The 22,015-nt window shown below is 33.3% G+C and overlaps 1 protein-coding gene across 1 annotated transcript in view; it reads right to left on the reverse strand.

Annotated features, from left to right (window-relative positions):
• BMP5 (bone morphogenetic protein 5) overlaps window positions 1-22,015 on the reverse strand; it is a 124,314-nt gene that overhangs the window by 100,222 nt on the left and 2,077 nt on the right. The gene's annotated exons all lie outside the window — the stretch shown is intronic.

Raw genomic sequence — 22,015 nt, forward strand, 5'->3', positions numbered from 1 at the left:
AAAGCAAGACTAGAGCGGTTGTCCAGAGCCAGTTCTCCCATGGAGGCAGGTGGTAGTACCTCTGGAAGAAGTGTGGAAAGCTGGCTTCCACCCCAGGGAATATTACTAGAACATTTCTGGAGAGAGGAATAGGCAGTAGAACCACTGAACTGCAAAGGAATCTGTGGACTTGGAAAATAAAGTGAACTTCTGTTTTTCTTAACAAAACTTTATAGCATGATTTAGGCCACGTGCAAGTATAACTTCGGTAAAAATAAAAATCAACTTAAGAGGATTAAGTATTACAAAAGTACTTTTAAATTTTAAACACTTGTCATGGCCACAGTGTTAATACTCTGATTAGATGTCATAGAAAGCACCTGATAATAAAAAAAATCTACATTCCCTCTAGTAAATCACAGAAAAGATTCCTTAATAGGTATGAAAAGCATCCTTTTAAGTATGGGCCATGTCAGATGTTGGGAAGTTTATTTTATTGCGAAGGTATCTTCAGTGAATGACTCTGCAAGAAAGTTGAAGATCCTTCTCATTTTTCAGTAAATTTAGAAGGAAATCGTATTAGCCCAAATTTTCATGCCTCCTATTCTATCCCCCCAAAATATTGTTTTTATATGCCAAGCACTTATTAGTAAAATGAATTTATTTCTGTTAGTATATCTATCTACTCTCATGATATTAAAATCTATCCAATTCAGGAAGCATGCTATATACAATTTGTTCTATTATAGCAATATATAAAATATTAAAATATTTAGTAGGGCTTTATAATGTACATTAAAATTTGGTAGGAAAATTACTAAACTTGCTGTTCCACTAGTTCTTAGCTGATTTTTATTTTAAGATGAGTTTTTTTGTATATTTTTGTGACGATCCAAGAAAGATTCAGTTAAGACTTTCAGATTGATAGTAAATTTATATGCAAATAGAAAGACAATATTTCGTCTCTCTTTTCTCATTCAGAAAATTGTGTCACAACTTATTTATACAAGTTTTTATTTATATAAAATTTAGTCATGAAAATCTTATATGTTCTTGTTAAGAATTCCAATTAAACTTTTCACACTATTATTTTGGTGTTTTTTTCTACTTCTACTGTCATTGGAATGTAATATTTTCATCATAGTCTCTGAGTGCTCTTTATATAGAAGAAATCCATTGTGTTTTTATTTTTAGTCTTATTTCTGCTCTCTTAGTCATACCAATTAATTTTAGTATGTTTTCAGTTGATTCCTAAAGAAAGCAATATTATCAACTGTATACAGTTAAAACTTGTAGCATTTCAAACTTCCAGACCTCTGTTAATTATTGATAGTGATAACCAGTACACTAGTTTGGTTTGCTGTCATTCTTCTGTTGTTTATTTTGCCTTAATTTGGAATTTCATTAGACATAATTTTATTATTAAAATATTTGTTGCTGGCCAGGCGCGGAGGCTCACGCCTGTAATTGCAGCACTTTGGGAGGCCGAGGTGGGTGGATCACGAGGTCAGGAGATCGAGACCATCCTGGCTAACGCGGTGAAGCCCCGTCTCTACTAAAAATACAAAAATTAGCTGGGCATGGTGGTGCCCGCCTGTAGTCCCAGCTACTCAGGAGACTGAGGCAGGAGAATCACTTGAAACTGGGAAGCGGAGATTGCAGTGAGCCGAGATCGCACCACTGCACTCCAGCCTGGGTTACAGAGGAAGACTACATCTCAAATAAATTAAAATAAAATAAAATAAAATAAAATAAAATAAAATAAAATAAAAATAAATTTGTTGCTAATTTGTGATAGATATTATTTATCATATGAGTAAATTATCTTTCTATTCCTAGCTCTCTCTCTGTCTCTCTCCCCCTCCACCTCCCCCGCTTTCTCTCTCTCTCTCTGACTCTCTTTCCTTAATAGGAAACAGAATCAAGTTTTATTGCATGCCATTAATCTCCTATTAACATCATTGCTGTACCAAGGTTAGGTGTTTAGAGCAAGCCCCTCTGGGTTCAGGAAAGAAAAAGATTCACTTTCTGTAGAGGATTTAAAAACAGTAATACAACCAACTATTAGTCATTCTGCTTTTTATTATCACCATGCCTCCAGCAATTCTAAACAGTGTCAATGACAAAATACTCCTCCCAGAAAAAATTTGTGTTGAGCAAAGTTTTAAAAATTGCTGTTGTAACTGCTGTATTTTCATAATATGTATGTAAGTTTCGAATTAGCACATTTTTATTATTTATCCTTTAATAAACATTGTATTCCATGGAAGCTAATGTAGAGAACTGCTGGTTATACAGTCAAACCCGATACACACGGGGTGAGTAAGAACTGAAGTACGGTTATATTTTTTCTTTATGATCACTGTGCTATCATTGTTTATATCAAATCTACTGTTTGCTTGCAGGAATATGTAGTACCTCATGACTTACAGACACAAATACTACCCTAAGTAAGCTCAACCAATTTCAAAACCATTATATACTTCAGAATTTTTTACCAAATATAATATAGCTTTATTTTATTTTTTGTAAGGATATTTTAGCAAACATTTTCAAATGTGAGAACTCTGGAAAACCACAACAAATCCAAAGAAACAATGACAGACTGCATCATAATTTCTGAAATTGATGGAGAAAAAGGTTTCTATGAATTTCTAACAAATTTCTTTGTGTTTAAGACATTTTCTACTTTTATATATGTTGTGTGCATGAAAAAACTTTCAAAAATAAGATTTATATAAATTATGATTTTATCAAGTAGGAGTGAAGACAGATTAGCAGATCTGGACATCCTGATACCAAACACAAATATATAAAGATCATTTTGATAAAGTCATTGACAAATTTGCAGAAACCTTGGAAATGAAAACTATTTCTTATATAATTGACCAAGATGTTGATATTGATCAATATTTTTTCATTTCAAAAAAATTAATGCAATTTAAGAGGGTTAATCTAATGTCTCTTTTTTATACTGTATTTTTTTCTTCTTTTATTGGCATTCATACACATATATGTATATGTGTGTATATATGCATATATATTTATCATTCAATAAAGATAATTTTCACTGTATTTTCTTTTTAGCCTTATTTTACTAGACTCATTTCACAATTATTGTTGAAGATAATTTTGTCACATAGAGGAGCAAGGTGTTGAAATGATTGGCTCTAAATATCAAATATTTTAGGTATGCCATAAATTCAGATTAGTTTCCTAATTTTACCTCATATGCTTCATTGAATTGATAGATTCCCTAAAATTAAATCATCCTTTCATTTCTAGAATTAAAATCAATTGATAAAGACAAACGACTCTTTTAAAAGTACTCAATTTCAATTTACAAGTATTTTAATTAAGATTTTTCCACAGTATTTTTGATTTTGATTTGCAAATAATTTTAAGTAAGATTTCTATGCAAAAGACTCTCTTTTTTATATTTTTGTATACATGTTATGCTAATTTATTAAAAAATACTATGCAGTTTTTCATATTTTTAAAATAGTCTGGACCAATTTATGTAGCATTTGATGTGTTTCTTTTTTTCTCTCCTCCCTAAAATGACAAATTTCCTCTTCTCCTTTAGAAAACAGAAAAAAACTTTTGATCATATTTTCAGCAACTACCAATATTGTTTACCTATTTATGTTTCTCATTCCTGGGACATCTTGATAAGATTTTTAATGAGGTGGGTGGGGCATGCTGGCTCATACCTGTAATTTCAACACTTCCTTTTTTAATTTTATTTATTTGTTTTTATTTTTATTCAATTAGTTATTTTTATTTATTTATTTTGGGGGAGAGTGTGGAAGGTCGAGGTGGAAGCATCACTTGAGCCCAGATGGTCAAAGCTGCAGTGAGTTAGGATGGTGCCACTGCATTCCAGCCTAGGTGACAGAGCAAGATCCTCTCTCAAAAGAAAAAAAAAGGGGGGGATTTTTAATATATTAGATATTAGCATAGAGTTAATGTAGTAATCATTAAAGTGCTAGTGAATATTTATACTATGTTATTTCTCTTTTTATTTGTTTGGGATTTTTCTATTTTTATTAAGTTTACCAGAAGTTTGTTGATTACTTGGTCTTGCAAATTAACAACCCTTAGATGAATTAATCCTATTGTTTTTGTTTTCTAACTCAGCACATTTTGCTTTCACTCCTGCATGTAGTCCTTTTAGGATTTCATGGAGTATGTTTAATCGGATGCTTAATTTATTAATATACATTTATTCTGATATTTTTCTTTTGGTACCAAACTTCCAAACACATTAATTTATCATACAGTTCTTTGGCTGCTACTTTTCTGTTTTGATAAATTTTTAAGTATTTTTTAAATGTTATTCCTTAAACATGTAATTTCCTCTCTTAATATAGCTATTTATTTTAAATAGCTCTTTTATATATTTTATGAATACTTGATTGTAAATACGGCATAATCTGCCTCTGTAATTTGCTTTTACCAATGAAATCTACCATTAGCTCTATGGCTTTTGACAAATGCAGAATCAGTGATCACCACAGTCAAGATACAGAATAGTTCCATTACCTGTTCATGGCTCTTTTGTAGTCAGTCTTTCACCCCACCTTTAATCCCTGGAAAATACTAATCTGTTCTTACATCTACAATTTTGCTTATTCTAGAATTTCATACAAATGAAATTAGACAATATATAGCCCTTTGGGTCTGGTATTTTTCACTTAGCTAGATGTATTTTAGGTTTATATTTTAGCATTATCAATTGTTCTCCCCTTTTAATGTTGCCAAGAAGTCTAATTCAATGGATGTGTCACTGTTTATTCAGTCACTGAAGGATGTTTAAGTTGTTTCCAGTTTTGGAGAATTGTGAATACAATCACTGTAAACATTCATGTACAGGCTTTTGTGTGAACCCAAGGTTCCATTTCTCTAGGTAAATACCTGGAACTGAGATTTGTGTCATAATGGCAAGCATAAGTTTAATGTTATCAAAAAATTGTAAGATATTTTCTACGTGGTTGTATTATTTTGCATACCTACCAGCAATTTATACGCGTTTTAGTTGGTCTGCATCATTGACGCACTTGGTTTTCTGAGTTCAGGGTTTTTTATTTCTTTTTCTATTTTAGCCATTTTTATGATGTGTAGTGGTATCTCATTTTAGTTTTAATTAGCAATTCTCTAATAATTGATAGTGTTGAACATTTTCTTACATGTTTATTAATTATCTATACTTTTTATATTTTTACACTTATATACCACCCGATTAGTGATTGATTTAACTGTTCCATGGAATCTCAAAAATCATGATTTCATACATATCAATATATTTCAAAGCACAATCTTCATTATGTACCATTTAATTTAATATTATTAATTGTATTATTTAAGTACAAAATTATTTTACATTTGTATGTGTGTGTGTAGGCTATTATGCAGTATTAATTTTATGGAAAGATTTCACACTACAGTTTTGCTTCTACCAATTTTTACTTACATTTCTAATCATCTTTACCTTAAACATTTTAATTTATTACTTTCCATATACAGAGTTGACACTGACGAAGCTTTGTAAAGTTTTATGTGGTTCATGATCATAGTGACTTGTTCAATGTCATTCAATTTTTTGAATCCTAGACTTACTAATATAAAATTTTGAACCCTGTTTTCTTCTCCTCATGCAGTCCTGATATACCTTATTATTTGATTTAGAGTTTATCGATCACTCAACTGCTTCTTCAGTGGCATTATTTTTGCAGCTAACACAATATGTTACTTGAATTTACATTAGTAATTGTTGCTTAAATGACATTTTAAAAACTATGCTATGATACAGTATTGAGACTCAAAAAGTTATTATGTATGATTATAAAATGTTTAAAGCTAAGAAAGGTTGATAAGATGATAAATATGTATAACGAAAACCTTACATTTAGAGACCAGGTTTAGCCAAAACAAAAATGCAGCCATACTTTCGCACTCTTTCATATCCCTTAGAAGTAACTATCAATCTAGAAGATACTAAAGAGATCAAGGTGCTAAAAGTGGGTTATGAATATCCTATGTCATTGTGATCATTTAAATAATTGCCGATGGCAAAAAGTTCCAAAACATCTTGAGATTCCGTGAAAAGACATGCTTTGACTCAAAAATCAAACTTGATACTAAACTATAAAGTATATAATTTGTGGGTAAATGCATGCAATTACTACTCAATTGAAAAATAATGTATACATTTATTTAGTAATCCTTCTCTGCAATCCCAAAATGACAGCTTTATTTATTTATTTTTGGTTTTTTTGAGACAGAGTTTCACTTTTCTTGTCCAGGCTGGAGTACAATGGTGAGATCTCGGCTCACTGCAACCTCCACCTCCCAGGCTCAAGCGATTCTCCTGCCTCAGCCTCTCAAGAGCTGGGATTACAGGCATGCGCCACCAGGCCTGGCTAATTTTTGTATTTTCAGTAGAGACGGGGTTTCACCATGCTGGCCAGGCTGATTTTGAACCCCTGACCTCAGGTGATCCACCCACCTCGGCCTCCCAAAGTGCTGGGATGACAGGCATGCACCACCACACTTGGCCAACACCTTTAAACAGTGTTATAAATGAGGTATTACATCTCTGCCATCCAAATTATTCTTCGCTCATATATACTTGAGCGTTTTATAATTAAGTTATAGAAGGTTATTTGAACATCAAGTTATTTAGACCAAATCTATTTGCTCACCTCATTTAATTCTAAAACTCTAACTCCTTGAATATTATAAACACCTCATTCTTCTCAATTTTTTTTCAGCAATTACCTATAGGATGACTTTGAGCAATTATTTTCAAAATAGAATGTTGACAGTATGTTTTTAAAATTCTTAAATATCTGGAAATGTCTTCACATGACTGCTATTTAAAAATAATGAGTTTGCTGAAAAGAGATCAAAGCAAACAACAGAAAAAAAAGTAAATAATTATTAACACCTAGTCACAGGAGGAATTTCTAAGCATAAGCTGCAAACTTAAAACTCCCCAAAGAGAAAATATAAAAGATTAATAAATCTCAGAAGAAACACAAATAAAAGAGTATATTTTAGATTATCAAGAATGTAAATACATAATATTAATTCAGGTTTCATTCTGGTAAAATAATACTAACGTTTACACTCATACAAACAGAAATTGAAACAAATTTACTGAAAAGCAATTTAGTGTATTTTTCAGGAGGCTTAAACGTGTATTTATTGCAGCACTATTTACAATGGCAAAAACTTGGGTCCAACCCAAATGCCCATCATTGATAGACTGGATAAAGAAAATGTGGCACATATACACCATGGAATACTATGCAGCCATAAAAAAGAATGAGTTCACATCCTTTGCAGGGACATGGATGAAGCTGGAAACTAACACAGGAATAGAAAACCAAGCACTGCATGTTTTCACTCATAAGTGGGAATTGAACAATGAGAACATATGGACACAAGGAGGGGAACATCACACACTGGGGCCTGTCGGCGGGTAGGGGGCAAAGGGAGGGAGAGCATTAGGATAAATGCATGCAGGGCTTAAAACCTAGATGATAAGTTGATAGGTGCAGCAAACCACCATGGCACATGTATATCTAGGTAACAAACCTGCACGTTCTGCACATGACGTGTATCCCACAACTTAAAGTAAAATTTTAAAAAAAAAGTTTAAAAAGGTATAGGATAGCAAGTGATTTAGCAGTGATATTGAAACACTGGTTAGTTTCAATTATCAGTGTTCCTGGGTTCATTTTCCTCAGGAACTCCTCAATGTAATTCTGTGTAAATGCATTAAAAAAGGTCACACCTTTTGCTCTAATAATTCGTTTTTCTAAGAACAGACTCTAAAAAACTGGTCAGGAATGTTTAAGAATATATGAGTAAAAATAGCTATTGCAACACAGCACACAATAGTAAAAACTAAAAAAATTGCATGCCCAATAATAAAATACTGTTTATGCAAATATGACAATGAATTGTCTAGCTGATATTATTCAGTCATCAAAAATATATTCATAAGGAGAAAATGAACAAATGAGAAAACTCAAAAACTTAAAAATCAAGAATTAAGTAAGGGTACAACCTTACATAAACAGTTCAACTATACAAAAAGGTATATTTTTAAAGTATAAGAGGAAATGTACAAAAACATCAACAATAATTGGCTCTAGATAATGGAATTGTAACTTTTTTCCTGCTCCTTTTTAATTTGACATAAAAATGACTACAATGTCAACAAATTAAAGTATCATAACCTTCTGTTTGCTGTATTTCCAGAATGGCTTTTATAAACAGTGCTTCTCCATAAAGGAAAGTTTCTCCCAAATACCAACGATCAATCATGTTAAACACTGTAACTTATATCCTCCTTGCAGAGATTCATAATGCTCATTAGCATAATAAACACACTGAGGAATCCTGTCCTGAAAACATAAGAACCTATTGAATTAGTTTCTTTGCATAGTTCAAATTTATTTGGCCACAAAATTTCAGACAACACCTCTGAAAAGGACAGAGAAATGTTTTGGTGGCTCATGCCTATAATCCCAGCACTTTGGGAAGCTGAGACAGGCAAATCTCACAAGCACAGGATTTGAGACCAGCCTGGGCAATATAGGGAGACTTCATCTCCAAAACAATTTTAAAAATTAGCCATGTGCAGTGGCATGGGCCTGTAGTCCCAGGTGCTTGGGAGCCTGAGGTGGGAGGACTGCTTGAGCCCAGGAGGTGAGGCTGCAGTGAGCCGAGATCACACCACTGACCTCCAGCCTGGGTAACAGAGCAAGATCCTGTCTCAAAAAATTTTTTTAAAAAGTAATGTTTTCGACGAAATTCATTTCAGGAAACCCTGACAAAGAACTCTGATTAAAAAGAGTAAATGATTGAAAGTGGCCAAGAGATTTGAATATAATTATAGTCAAGCACATGTTTTATCATATGTCAATGAAATTAGTCTAATAAAAATTAAATAAAATGTTTGACTTATTCATAAGTTCATCTGACTTCCTAAGCATGTCTCAGACTAAATAATTAGAAATCAGATATTAAGATCCTTCACACTTCTAGCATTACAATTGGGCTATTGGTAGATTGGGTACGAGTGGCTAAAGGTAAAGAGAGAGAGAGAGAGAGAAATAAAATAGAATTTTTAAGAAGCAGCAGGTGATGTCTTAAATGCTCATTTTTACTCTTAGCTACTTCTTGCCTTGCTTTTCAAAGCAGAGATTAGTTTTCAGTGTTTTAGCTAAACGTCAGTATGTTAACAACTGTACCTGCTTTTCATAATTCATTGTTTGGTTCCCTCTGTTTGGTATTGAGAGCTGAGGATAGCCGGGTCTGAACTGTCCTCATGTACTTCTGCATTTTGCTTTGAGAAATTTTGTAGCTCCAGAAATATTTTCTTTTGGAAAACAAATATATCCCAAGTCCTTACCCTTTAATTCATAAAATACATAAGGAGCAGAAATAATATATTCAGCTTTTGTGTGATACAGGGGCAATGAGTGAGCTATGGAAAGAAACTCACTTTACACATGCAAGAGATTAGGGCTGTAACTGCTACAAATCAAAGGATGTGTACTAAATATGGCATGTTATTAAATATTATCTAGAACACAGAGGAGTTTCAGTCATGACTAGCAAGATGAAGCAGAAGTTATCTGTCAGTTTCTAGCTGCAGCAAGCAGTAGGAGATTCCTAACTTGTCAGCTGTAGATGTTCCTGCAGCCCAAACTTCCACTTTAGTAGGTTTCTACTAATTTGCTGGCCAATCCCCAGTGGGGTCAGAGAAGCTGAGGCAAGGCACTCATACTTAGCAGCATGGCAGCCCTGCTTATATGGCCTTCTAGACCGGCCAGCAGGTTGGAAATCACCCAGCATACAAATACACTCACTAATACTTTATTCCAATCTCCAACCCTTCTTTTAAGGCCTATTACTATTTGCAACTTTGATATTTTACCTCTTTTCTATTTTGCCAAATGTTAATCTTGTTTATGCCAAATCTGTCTTTTAAAAGTGGGAATCAATAACACAGATCAATCTTTCCACTCCTCATTACTGACCAATTAGATTGCATGTCACAAATGTCAGTATCTTTGGTGTCTGCAAAGTGCTTCTTTTCCTCTGTTTCATGAGTATTTCCCTCCTTTGGAAGGCCAGCAACACAACTCATCTATCAAAAGCCCGTAACAGTTGAACTCCAGGGAGTAGACTCTCGGTAAACTCATTATTACAGACTTTCTTCTAAAATATTTTTATTTCATTTTATGCCATTTTATGTCCCTTACTGATGAAGTGAAAATAGTGCAAATTCAATATATAATATGTTGGAAAGTATATAGAACTTTACAAAGAATTCAACACAGCAGCCTTCTCAATAGCATTGACAAAGGCAGCACAGCATATCAGTGAATAGCTTGAGCTCTGAATCCAGTTCTTCCTATTACAGGAAGTAGGACTTCGGACAAAGAACTTCAGGGTCTCAATTTCTTCATCTATAAAATTGAGTGACTTTATGAAAAATTAAAATGTTAGCACTTGAAATGCTATTTGCATGCTCTCTTGCACATCATAAGCACTACGCTAGCTGTAGCAAACAGAATATCCACTAGAGAAGAAATCATTAAGGTCTTAACTTCTTCCACTTCTATTATTTCACTTTTATGATAGAATGCTTTGTTGATGTGAATTGATAGATGAACGCTAACAACTATGATGGTGTACCAGTACACTTATATCCATATTTTGATGCAATTTTTACTTCACGATCACAGTAAACTACCAGGAAAGAATAAGGAAGTCATAGAATATTGGTCGATTTTTCTCGACAATCAACTTAAAGTAATCATTGCCCAATCCCCAATACCGTAAGTAGATTCAAGGAAATGTATGAAAGTGGTCCTTATACCAATTCTCAGAATCCCCTTTTATTTCAATTTATAATTGTATCTCCATTGACTATTATATCCTGAAACTACATTATGTTCAATGTATACAGTAGCAAAGTAAACATTGTATACAGTCTTGTTAGCAGTAAAATATGGGTGAAAATCTTTATCCACCACAATTGAAGAAGTAAGATAGGGCCAGAGGTAAGATTTAGACAGCTCCAACAACTTAATTTTGAAAAATTGAATGCTCTTGTATCCTTATTTCCTGAATACAACACAAACAATGAATGTTTGAGACACACTTATATTTTGGAATGTACAATTAGCATCCAGTGTAAAATATAAAACCTTCTTTTCGGATATTTCCTTGAAAGTCACTGGAGCCTCCATACTAATAATTTCCCAGAGCTATACAAGCAGGCTTCTAACAGACTCTCCAAGCTTTGCTGCGACTTGGTTTTACCTTTGCTCCAGTCTTTTTGGACTAAAAGGCTTCCATAGGTTCTGTCAACTGGTAACAGGCTTTAAAAAAAAATTCTTTAAAGGGATTTTTGTTGGTGTTTTTAATTTTACTTGGTGCTAGATTTTGGGTGTGATTTATTTAAAGTATGTGACATTGAGCAAAGAAAAAAAAAAAATCCTGGCACAAGAATGAAGGATTCTGGGCCTGGACCTGGCTCCTTTGCCCTGTGATCTTGGCAGTAAAACAGGCACAGTCTTTCGCACAGTGTCTGGCCCAATAGTAGGTAATCAGCTTATATTTGTTAAATGACTGAATGAATGACCTTTCAGAACTCCAGTTTCCATAGATGTGTGTTGTGGGATCATATCTACTTCCTTGAGGGCTATATACTGTGGTAATTTAGATCAAACCACATAACGTATATAAAGATGCTTTTTAAAAATATAAGCCATTATTATTGTTGTTGTTAAAAGTTGTATACTTTTTAACTTCTTCAAAATTTTGTTACAAAGCAAAGCATAATGGTGAAGAATATAAAAACTGTCGCCAGAGCATGGCTCCAGTAATGATTCTGCCATTCACTAGCTGGGTGACTTTTATAAGTTATTTACCCTCAGAACACCCTCAATTTTTACATCAATACATTAGCAGAAATATATTTACCTATGGAATTAAGATGTGGATAAATTGAAATAACGCATAAAAATCACAGAGTCCAGTCTCTGCCATGGGAACTACATTTATTGTTGTTATTATTCCTTTAATTATCACTGCTACAACTATACTAAGACCTGAAAATTTTATATACGATAAGCAGCCACATAATGACAATGTTTAGGTCAACATGGATTGTATATATAACACTGGTCTCATAAGATTATAATGGAGCTCAAAAATTCCTATCATCTAGTGACATCATAGCCATCATAATGTAGCACAACCAATTACGTGTTTTCAGATATGTTTCAATAAACAAATACTTACCATGGTGTTACAATTTCCTACAGTTTTCAGTGCAGTAACATGCTATAGAGGTGTGTAGCTTAGGAGCAATAGGCTTTACCATCTAGCTGAGGTGTTTAGTAGGATATGCCATCTAGGTTTGTGTAAGTACACTCTATAATATTGGTACAGTGATGAAATCACCTAAAGAAACGTTTCTCAGAAGGTACACCCCCATTTTTAAAGATGATTAACCGTGAATGCATCACACATATAAAAAAAAAGCTCACTTAATTCTGATAAATAAAATTATTCCTCAATGTAAATTACTGAAGAATGATAACTTTTAATGTAAAGTGTAAAGAGAAAAACCTTAAATGGTGGTTCGAATATATCAATAAATATGTAGTTGGAATCTGTACTTATTTTAATAACTACCCATCACAATTAAAAATCTATCAGTAATTATCACTACGATTTGAGTATGTCCTCTCCTAAGCTCATGTTGAAAGTTGATTCCCAATATGGCAGCGTTTGGAATTGGAACCTTGTGAAAGGTGCTTGGATTATGAAGGCACTGCCGTTATGAATAGATAAATGTCATCTTGTGGGAGGGAGGGAGTTATTGGTCGCCTGGGAATGGATTAGTTCCCTTGAGAGCAGGCTGTAATAAGTCCAGTCTCTCTTGTGTGTCTCTGCACATACTCACGTTCCCTTCTACTTTCCACCAAGAGTTAAAACAGCATGAGACCCTCATCGAATGGGCTGCCTGATCTTAGATTTCTCAGCCTCCTGAATCATGAGCCAAACAAACTTTTCCTTATAAATTACTCAGTCTCAGGTATTGTGTTACATCAACACAAACAGACTGAGACATCATATTAATGACTTATCTTCCAGCATTTTATCAAATAATGAGAAAACAATAAATCTATGTTTTCCCACTCAATATATAATGAAATATCAAAAATAAAATGATTTTACAATGTGCATCCTGTAATAGAAGATGTCCACAGTTTATGTATGGCCTTTTGTGTGGCTTTGGAGACCAAACAAATACATTTTCATCCTGTTTAAAAAATTATAAGTTATTATAACAACTCAAGATAATTAACAAAAATATTTAATAGCCGCATCTGAAAAAAAAAACCCAAACAAATCGTCGAGGAAAGTCACAATACTTAAGGCTGAATGGTATTAAGTAGAAACAAAATTATAATAATGATTTAAGTAGTAACGAGAATAGCTGCAAATTATAAATCATAAATTCAGACATGATTTGAGTTACAGACAATACTGAAAGCTCCAGGATTGAAAGATTATTTGAATAGAGTGACTTTCCTGCTTCGAGTTTAAAAGTTTATACACCTAAATTTTCATCATGAATCAACTTCTTAAAAATTAAAACCCTCAAAGTGAGTTGACTTATGAAAATAAGCATTAAAAACTTTTCATTTTTTTTTTACATTCTTTCAAAGGGTTCTTTATAGACTGTCCATGTCTTTACAGTCAAATATCTTCTAATTGTATATTACTACCTTGGCTTCTAATTAGTTTCCCCTCCTTAACAAGCAAGGAAATGGAACAGGTAATATCTAAAATTAAAGTAAAACCATGGAATAGTTCTAGGACTCTGACCAAAGGTAATATGAAAAGCACCTTTCAGCAGCTAATCACAGAAAATGTTGCTTCTGGGTCCTCAGAGGAAAGCACCACAGTCCGTCTCATGAAGGCTCTGACATAGACTGACCTTTTCCAAAGCACTCTAGTGGGGGAACAGAGTCCATCAGCTGTCCAGCTTGAAGAAAGAGTCAATGAAATTCAAGGTTTTTCTTTTAGACAGAGGAAAAATTATGTGCATAATGTTTCAGAATTTCAGCAAGGCATTTATTTGACAAAGTCTTGTAGGCTGAATGTAGATTTCCTCTAACATTAGATCTCCATAGTATATTCTAGTAGAAATAGTTGTAATAGCAGTTGAGACCATTAATTTAGTATTTGTCTCATGTAGGCTCAAAAGTCTAGGACCTTACATTATACAGTCTTAACTCCAATTCTGTATTATGAGCTCCACTTAGATGAGGAAATAGTTTCAACGAAGTGAAATGGTTTGCTCAAGGATACGCAGCTGGAATTCAAACCAGTCTGGCTCCAAAACCCTAACACTGAAACCCTACTAAAACAGTTAAGGGAGAACCAAATGACCCTTCTTCACCCAGAGCAAAGAATACATCTACAAAAATTTTGACATAAAGCATATTTAATTAATAACCTTCATTGCTTCCCCACTAGATAAATAAGTCTTTTGTGTGTCTGCATCAAGGTTATTTGCAGAAGAGCCTACACAGTTTCTGAGTTGCACCCTCTCTTCCTCTTTTAATAATTATATGAGTGAAATTTCCAACTGTAGCAAATTTGATGGAAAACACAAACTGTACTGGAAAGGAGTTGTTCTATTCAGTGTTCCTCTGTGATTGAAGGGCAGGGAGTGGCTCTGGCCTCAAGGTTTAGTGCTTGATTATTTATGAGAACTAAATAGCTGACATACCTGCTCCACTACTAAATTCTGCCTCTCTGAGTCACAGATGGTCTGCCAGAGGAGAATAAAGGTAGCAAAGAAGAAAGACAATAATCCCTATCTAGCTCATTCTAACATTATTTTTGCCTGCAACATTAACTATGGAATGCGAATGCTGCATGTGAGAATATCATATGATTCCACTCAGAATTCAAAAAAGCTTTAACACACAGTCATGGATCATCTCAGGAGGTATGGCATACAATTGAGAATACACAGGGATTTGAAAAATATATTGCTCTTCATTTTGCTCTACATACTTGCATATATTCTTCTCGTTCCCATACTGAATTTTTTCATTGGCAATTGCAGTCTGCAGTTCATATTGTGATCTGAAAGTGCTGCTTTTTCTTGTTTTAGGGGCTTTTGTTTTCTGGGTAATTTTTGTTTCTTAATTTCAATTTTCTCTAAAATGGTTTTAATATATCACCTGAAATTATTGACCCATGTACAATTTAAGGATTTTTTCTTTCAGCATGCCATGCTTATATTTACCACTTTATTTCACCAACTCCTGAAGTAATTATCTCTCACACTAAATTATTATTCTCTCGTGAATTTTACTATAAATTAACTAAATAATACTAGGATTAACATATATATCAGTAACTTGCACTGAAATTGAAGTAATTCTAGAACACTTGCTGACTAAACAACCAATGTTTATTTATCTACATGTGCCAAATATCTTCCATTTGTACCTCAAGATCCACTCTCCACATTTCCCTATTCTGCTATTCTCACCAAGAGACTAACTTTTAGGAACTGCACCAATGGGTTCTGTGGCTCTCTGGCTTTCAGTGAGGGTGAACCAATGGAAGACCAAAGCATATGGTCTGGGTATTTATCCCTTGGTATCTGTATCCCCCCCGCTGAGTATCTAAGGATTAGATGCATGGCATCTTTCTCCCAATGCCACAGTTTCTGTCAGGGCACCTTCCCCACATATCTCTCCTCTGAGCTTTCTGGTAACTATGCCCCCTGCCCAGGAGTAGTGAAGGCTACCCTGCCATCCCAAGATACTATATGATCCCTTGTTTTGCTGCAACAAAACAAAACAAAACCTCTGCCCACAACACTATAAACATTATAACATTATTTAAACTCTCCTAAATAATTCAGTTTGCACATTCTGTCTCTTTTCTTCTGGAAATGCTGATACATCTCAGTGGGTGGGGCAGGCGGGAAGGGATGAATGGGACATGGTTTCTGTTGCCACAACATGTAATCAAACATGTAGGACTAGCATCACGGGCAAGTGACCTGCGCAGTTGCACAGGGTCCCGGGCTTAGAAGGGCCCTGCTCTTGGTGTAATACTCTGCTGCCACCATCTTGAAATTCTTAATAATTTTTGAATAAGGGGCTTGCATTTTCATTTGCATCAGGGTCCACAGATTATGTAGCTGCTCATGCAGATTATCTCAACATTCATCGAGGAAGGTGATCTTATTATCTGCACTTTTTAGATAAGCAACCAGAGGCACAAATAATTTAAATAACTTGCTCAAGTTCACGCTGCTAGTAAGCGTGGAATATGGGATTCCAATCCAAGCATTCTGGCTTCCTGTATACTACTCTATTTCTGCCATGGAAGCACAGAAAAGAAAGCAACTAAATTTACTTTATAATTGAACTTTAAAGTCATGTGAGCAGTAATATGCCATGAACTGAAGATTCTGGAGATGGCTGTGTCTCCTATATAGAAAGGGTAATCACAGAGTCAGAACAACAAATAACATTGAACTTTTCATGTCATTATAGCATTAAAATAGCTGAAGGATTTTGTACATGTTAATAAATCTTTTCTTGATTTAGACATGTGTTATAGCCCTGAATAAAATCTAAATAGGATTTACATCTGTTGATCCTGACATTTTAAAACTATTTTCTTTATTCCTAACAACTCCAGGAAACCTGTTTAACAAGAACAATAAAAGTTGCTAATTTTTTTTCTAGAAAGAAATTGAACAAACACAATATTGAAGACAAGGATCTTCATTGTCTTAGAAGTCATAAAACAGCACAATCTCCAGTTTAATTTCAACATCCAACTATTCAGAATTATACAAGGTTTTAGTTTCTCAGAGTTATGTAATATGTATTTAATTCACTGCCTTCCAAGCCGAGGTTAATGCATTCTTTTTGATTTATGGGGTTTTTTGTTTGTTTGTTTTTGTTGTTGTTTTCTCCCCAAACCACTAAAGACCTTTCTTACTAATCTACAAATAGTCATTTTTTTCTCTTTTTAAACATTGTACATTTTAATAGATTTTGTTTCTGCCTTTTAAAATTATCGTTTATCCACAACTTCTTGGTCAAGACTCATACAAACTAGGTGTTACTACTACTTGGTTATGCAGATTGTTTTAAACATCTCTGAAAAAGTCAGGTGAATACTCCACCATTATTTTTATCTTACTGTCAGACTTTGTGAGCTGAATCTTAAACATCCCAATCTGACATCAAAATCAAAACAGATCCCTTTCTCCTCTAAATAAATGAGCTGTTTGTCAGGGCTGACTAGTGTGTTTTAAAGGATATCTTAGCCAAGGGCATTATTTTAAGAGATGAGCAAATGGGGAAACCCCACAGCCCAGCCAATAAAATATGAACTTAAGGTGCAAAGAAGCACTCATAAATATTACTTAGAACAAGGGATTCATTGTTTCTCTCCAACCCTTTCAGTGGTTCCTCTGATCTCAGCCCCTCTCCTGTGCGTCAGGGAAGCCTCTTCCTTTAACCTGTGGTTTTTTAAAGCTGAGCTACTACATTATTTATGACTGTAAATGTGAGTAGCTTGTCTGTATGCTCCTTGTACACACATACTGAGATAACCCCCTCCTTCCCCACTTCGGTATTTTAGTGTGTAAGGATGAAAGGGTTTTCCCCTCGAGCTGATGTGGTTGGGGATGTTGAATTAGCTGCTGTTTGGTATGAGGTAGACTGAGGATTTCCCAGCACCTCCTCCACCTGTACAACTGAAAAGCCAGCCTTTAATGACTCATTTCATTCCTTTTCTTTCTTTCAGGCTCTTTTTCAAAAATATTTTCTTTCTTTCTCTGTCTCATCCTTATTCCTGTATGCCTCTATATCTCACTCTTCATCTCTTTATTCTTTCTCATTATCTCTTTTCAAAAAAATAATTTCTTCATGGAAGTGACAGAATATTAAATAAGGATAATAAACACAAAAGCTTTTTATAAACTAAACAGGAATGGCATGTTTGATGAGTGTTATTTTTGTTCATTGTTGATTTCTTTTTCTTTCTTTTACTTTTCTTGAAATTTTCCCTTTTAAATGTTATTTTATAAAATAAAGGCAAAACACAATTAAATTCTGTCAATGGGATCCTTAGGGAGAGATGAGGAGGCAAAGAAGAATGGGATGATGGAGAAACAATTACAGGGGATGGCAAGAGCCAGGGCAGCTCTGATGCCCTGGGGAGCTTTTCTCCCAGTGGGTGGAGGCTGCAATTGGCACATCATAACCTTTTCCTTCTCAACTGGAGAGAAAACAGGAGAGTGTACCTCAATTCTCAAACTGTAACTAATTGATTTTCAACTAATTTAAGCCTCTAGCAAACCAGGACGAAAGGCAGACCCCAGGAAGGGTGGGAGTGGTAAGGAGAGGGGTGCCAAGAGAGCCTGGGGCTACAGAGACCAAGAACAAGGAGGAAAGGCCAAAAAATACTGGGATGAGAAGGGAGGAGGGAGAGTGGTGATATTACAGAAAATGGAAGAATGAAAGGGAAGGAGAGGTGGCAGCTGAGGCAGTCCCAAGTTCTTCTTAGTTCCAGCTAATACGTCTCATTAAACTTTTAAAATTTGATATTTGTGAGTAACCACTACAATTTGAAAAAAAAAGCATTTAATTAAACTATGATTATAACTATCTCTGGCAACCCAGAGTTTGTCTGTCATGCCAATCACTTGATAATCAACCATCTTTAAAGGAGAAAAAGAATCCCATTGGTCGTGATTATGAATGTGAAGTGTTGTTGAAGAAGAGAGAAAAAGGTCTCCTCCCTCACTCAGCAATATTTTTCTCTTCAAAAGTTAAAACTTTTACAGAATGATTGTTGCTTTACCCATTATTAGCATTAGTTACTCCAGGCATAATTTATGAATATATACTATAATGGCTTTATATTATCTTTCCTTCCAACCCATCCCCTTTCAAAAAAAACTTCCATGTGTTTATGGGTGTGTTTATGTTACACAAGTGTTAATAACTCTGATGGAGAGACTACATAGATAGGCATCTTTAGGTAGATTTGTATATAAATTACTTTCCACTGGGCACTTGATTCAGCCAAAAACAATAATAAATTATCAATGATGTCTTTCAAATCTGTCAACTGAGAACATAAGCATTTTTTCCTTCCAGTACCAAGAGAACTTAATGATTAGGGTAAGTAGGCAAAAAAGGTTTAGTTTTTGAAAGCGTTTTTCTTTCATGATAACAGACTAAATATGTTTTTATATTTAAAAAATTTAACAACACATTTAAATACTTTTGTGCTTGGAATTAAAACGTATTCTTGAAATACATCTAAGAGAAAAACCATTAATAAACTCAAAGTTCAACTTTTTCCAGAGGAATATGTAGATACAAAGAATAATATAAAAGTAATTTTCCTGTTTTTACTTCCTCTAAAACATCTAGTGTTATGTCATTATGGTGATAATGTCACCAAGTAATCAAATAAAATTGGCTTCTAACTAAAAGATCTTAGAAATACACTACATGTTTTATTTGTGTAAACAAGAGATAAATATTGTAAGCAAATTATCTAATCATGTCTTTAACTTGTACTGGTATTTAATACATATACTAACACTTAGCACTTTTGACAAAGAGATGGTTAAAAAAGAAAATAAAACTAAACAGAAAAACATTTTTATTACTAACAAAATAATATTATATTGACCAAGGAAAAATTCCACTGATATTCAACAGTTTTAGGGAAAAAGCAAAGAATTCAATCTGTAAAATTTAATACTATGAGACTGATAAAAGTGGCCTAAGAATAATGAATATGATCGAAGGAATATTTCTCTTCACACAGTTAATAATTTATATTTGTTTCTTCAAAATAAACAAGTCACTAAAATAAAGGTTAAAATGATATGTTTGGTTTCATATTCAGATGTCTGCATGCCTTAGGCAATTTATTTACATTTTATTTTGCTTTTAGTAAATTCAAATCTATTTTTCACTTATGAATATAAAGCTAATCTCATCTGAATTTTAAACAGTAGGTATTCTGTTAAACATGATTCTGAGTTTGGATTAAGTTTAATTGTTCTTCGTGACCAAAACTATGTTGAAAAAAGAATTTCTGAATAGCAAGGTACCTGTGGAAAATCCATTATTTGACTTGAAAAGGACAACACACAAGCATTTTTTAAAAGGATGCTACTAGATCCTTTTTATGTAATTCTTCTAATTATGGGAAATGTCAACAGATTCTTTTCACATATTTAAATATCCAGGTGACTTCCTCAATACAAATCCCTTGCCTACTACTAATGTGACTCATTTGTACTTAGTCTCAACTATATGCATGTCTTTTAAGACAGTGAAAAAATAAAATCTAATCCTTTTTAGTCTTATAAGAACATGAAATAAACTACAGGTAATATTTGCTAACGGATATTACATTTAAAAAGCACTGACACTCTTATTGCAGCTAACAATGTTATTACACTTTCACCTTTTCTGAGTATGCTTATTTGTTTATTTGATTATAAAAGAAATGCAAAAGTTGAAGCTTTTTACTAAGCAGTGATCAACTATAAATCTTGAATGTATTTGAAGGCATGATCAAAGGATAATTAAACTGTGGTTTAATTTTCCTTAAAGTCTACCAAGAAAAACTCACCTAGTATCAGAATCAGTTTGTCAGTAATTTCATGTAAGACATTTAGTTTGGAATTATTAAATAAAGAAGAAACAACATAGTTTGTTATTGAATATAAAGCACTACTCAGAAGTTCAAGCATGATAAAAATAAATACACAGTTTCTCTAAAGCTTATAGCTAATATTGTTTCTCTAGAGTCAAATGAATAATTGTATTTCTTCATATAGGCAATAAACTAATAAACTGCTATGTTATTATAATCTGAATAATGTAACCAAAATGTCATTTATTTTTAAATGTGTTTCTCAATAATAAAAAAGTTATAGGAATCAATGAATAAAACTATTATTGGTTTTGACTTTCTTACTCTATGTAGATTTATAAAAAGTAAACACATAAATCCAAAAATCATGCTTATACTTCTCTTGTGAATGATCAGAACAATTCTAATAAAATATATTATGACATTCATGACTGAGCTATCGTTCATTAAAATATGTAACATATATATGCTTCTTTGTCAGATTTTAGATGATATGACCTGATTTTCTCAATGGTTTATGAATATATAAATTTTGCTAGGTTGAAATTTTTCTATTAAAATATTTAAACTACTTTAAATTCTTGAATAATACTTTAGAAATGTTACAAAGCAAAATGTACCACAAGCTACATTTGCATATCCCTTATACTAGGTAAAAGCAATCACATTAATTTGAAATTAAGCTATATTTTAATGACTAAAAAGTTCCATGTGAAGTCTGTTAATTATACGTAGAAGAAAAGGCCTCCAGGACACCTGATTAGTGCAACAAATTATGACTTACTCACTTAATAATGAGACCTTTGTCTCTAGCAACATAAAACGTACGATTTATTAAGTACCTTATCCTACATGCTAGGATTGCTAAGAGCAAATGAGCAGAGTATATTAAGCAACATATATTATAAAAGCATCCATGTGTTATTAAGATTTGTTGATAATCTGACTTTTCAAAGAATATTTCCTTTGAGATGTTACATGAGGAAGTTTTTAATTAAGTGTTTAATAAAACATGTTAATTTTAAGTCAAAGCAGATTGCGTTTTTAAAACAAAGTTCTAAAAGCTATAACATCGTAAAGTTCTCAATTCTTCCCAGTGGATTAAATTTGTTGATAGAGTTTTTAATCTTCAAAAATAAAATATATTCGACGTTATTTTCCTTTGACTGCCAGAAGATAGTAAATTTCACCTTCAATTTTTACTAAAACATTTAAAGAAAACAACAGCCCTTATAAAATAATTTGAAATTGGTAATCC

Source organism: Pan paniscus, chromosome 5 (assembly GCF_029289425.2).
Source record: "Pan paniscus chromosome 5, NHGRI_mPanPan1-v2.0_pri, whole genome shotgun sequence".
Lineage (NCBI taxonomy): Eukaryota > Metazoa > Chordata > Mammalia > Primates > Hominidae > Pan > Pan paniscus.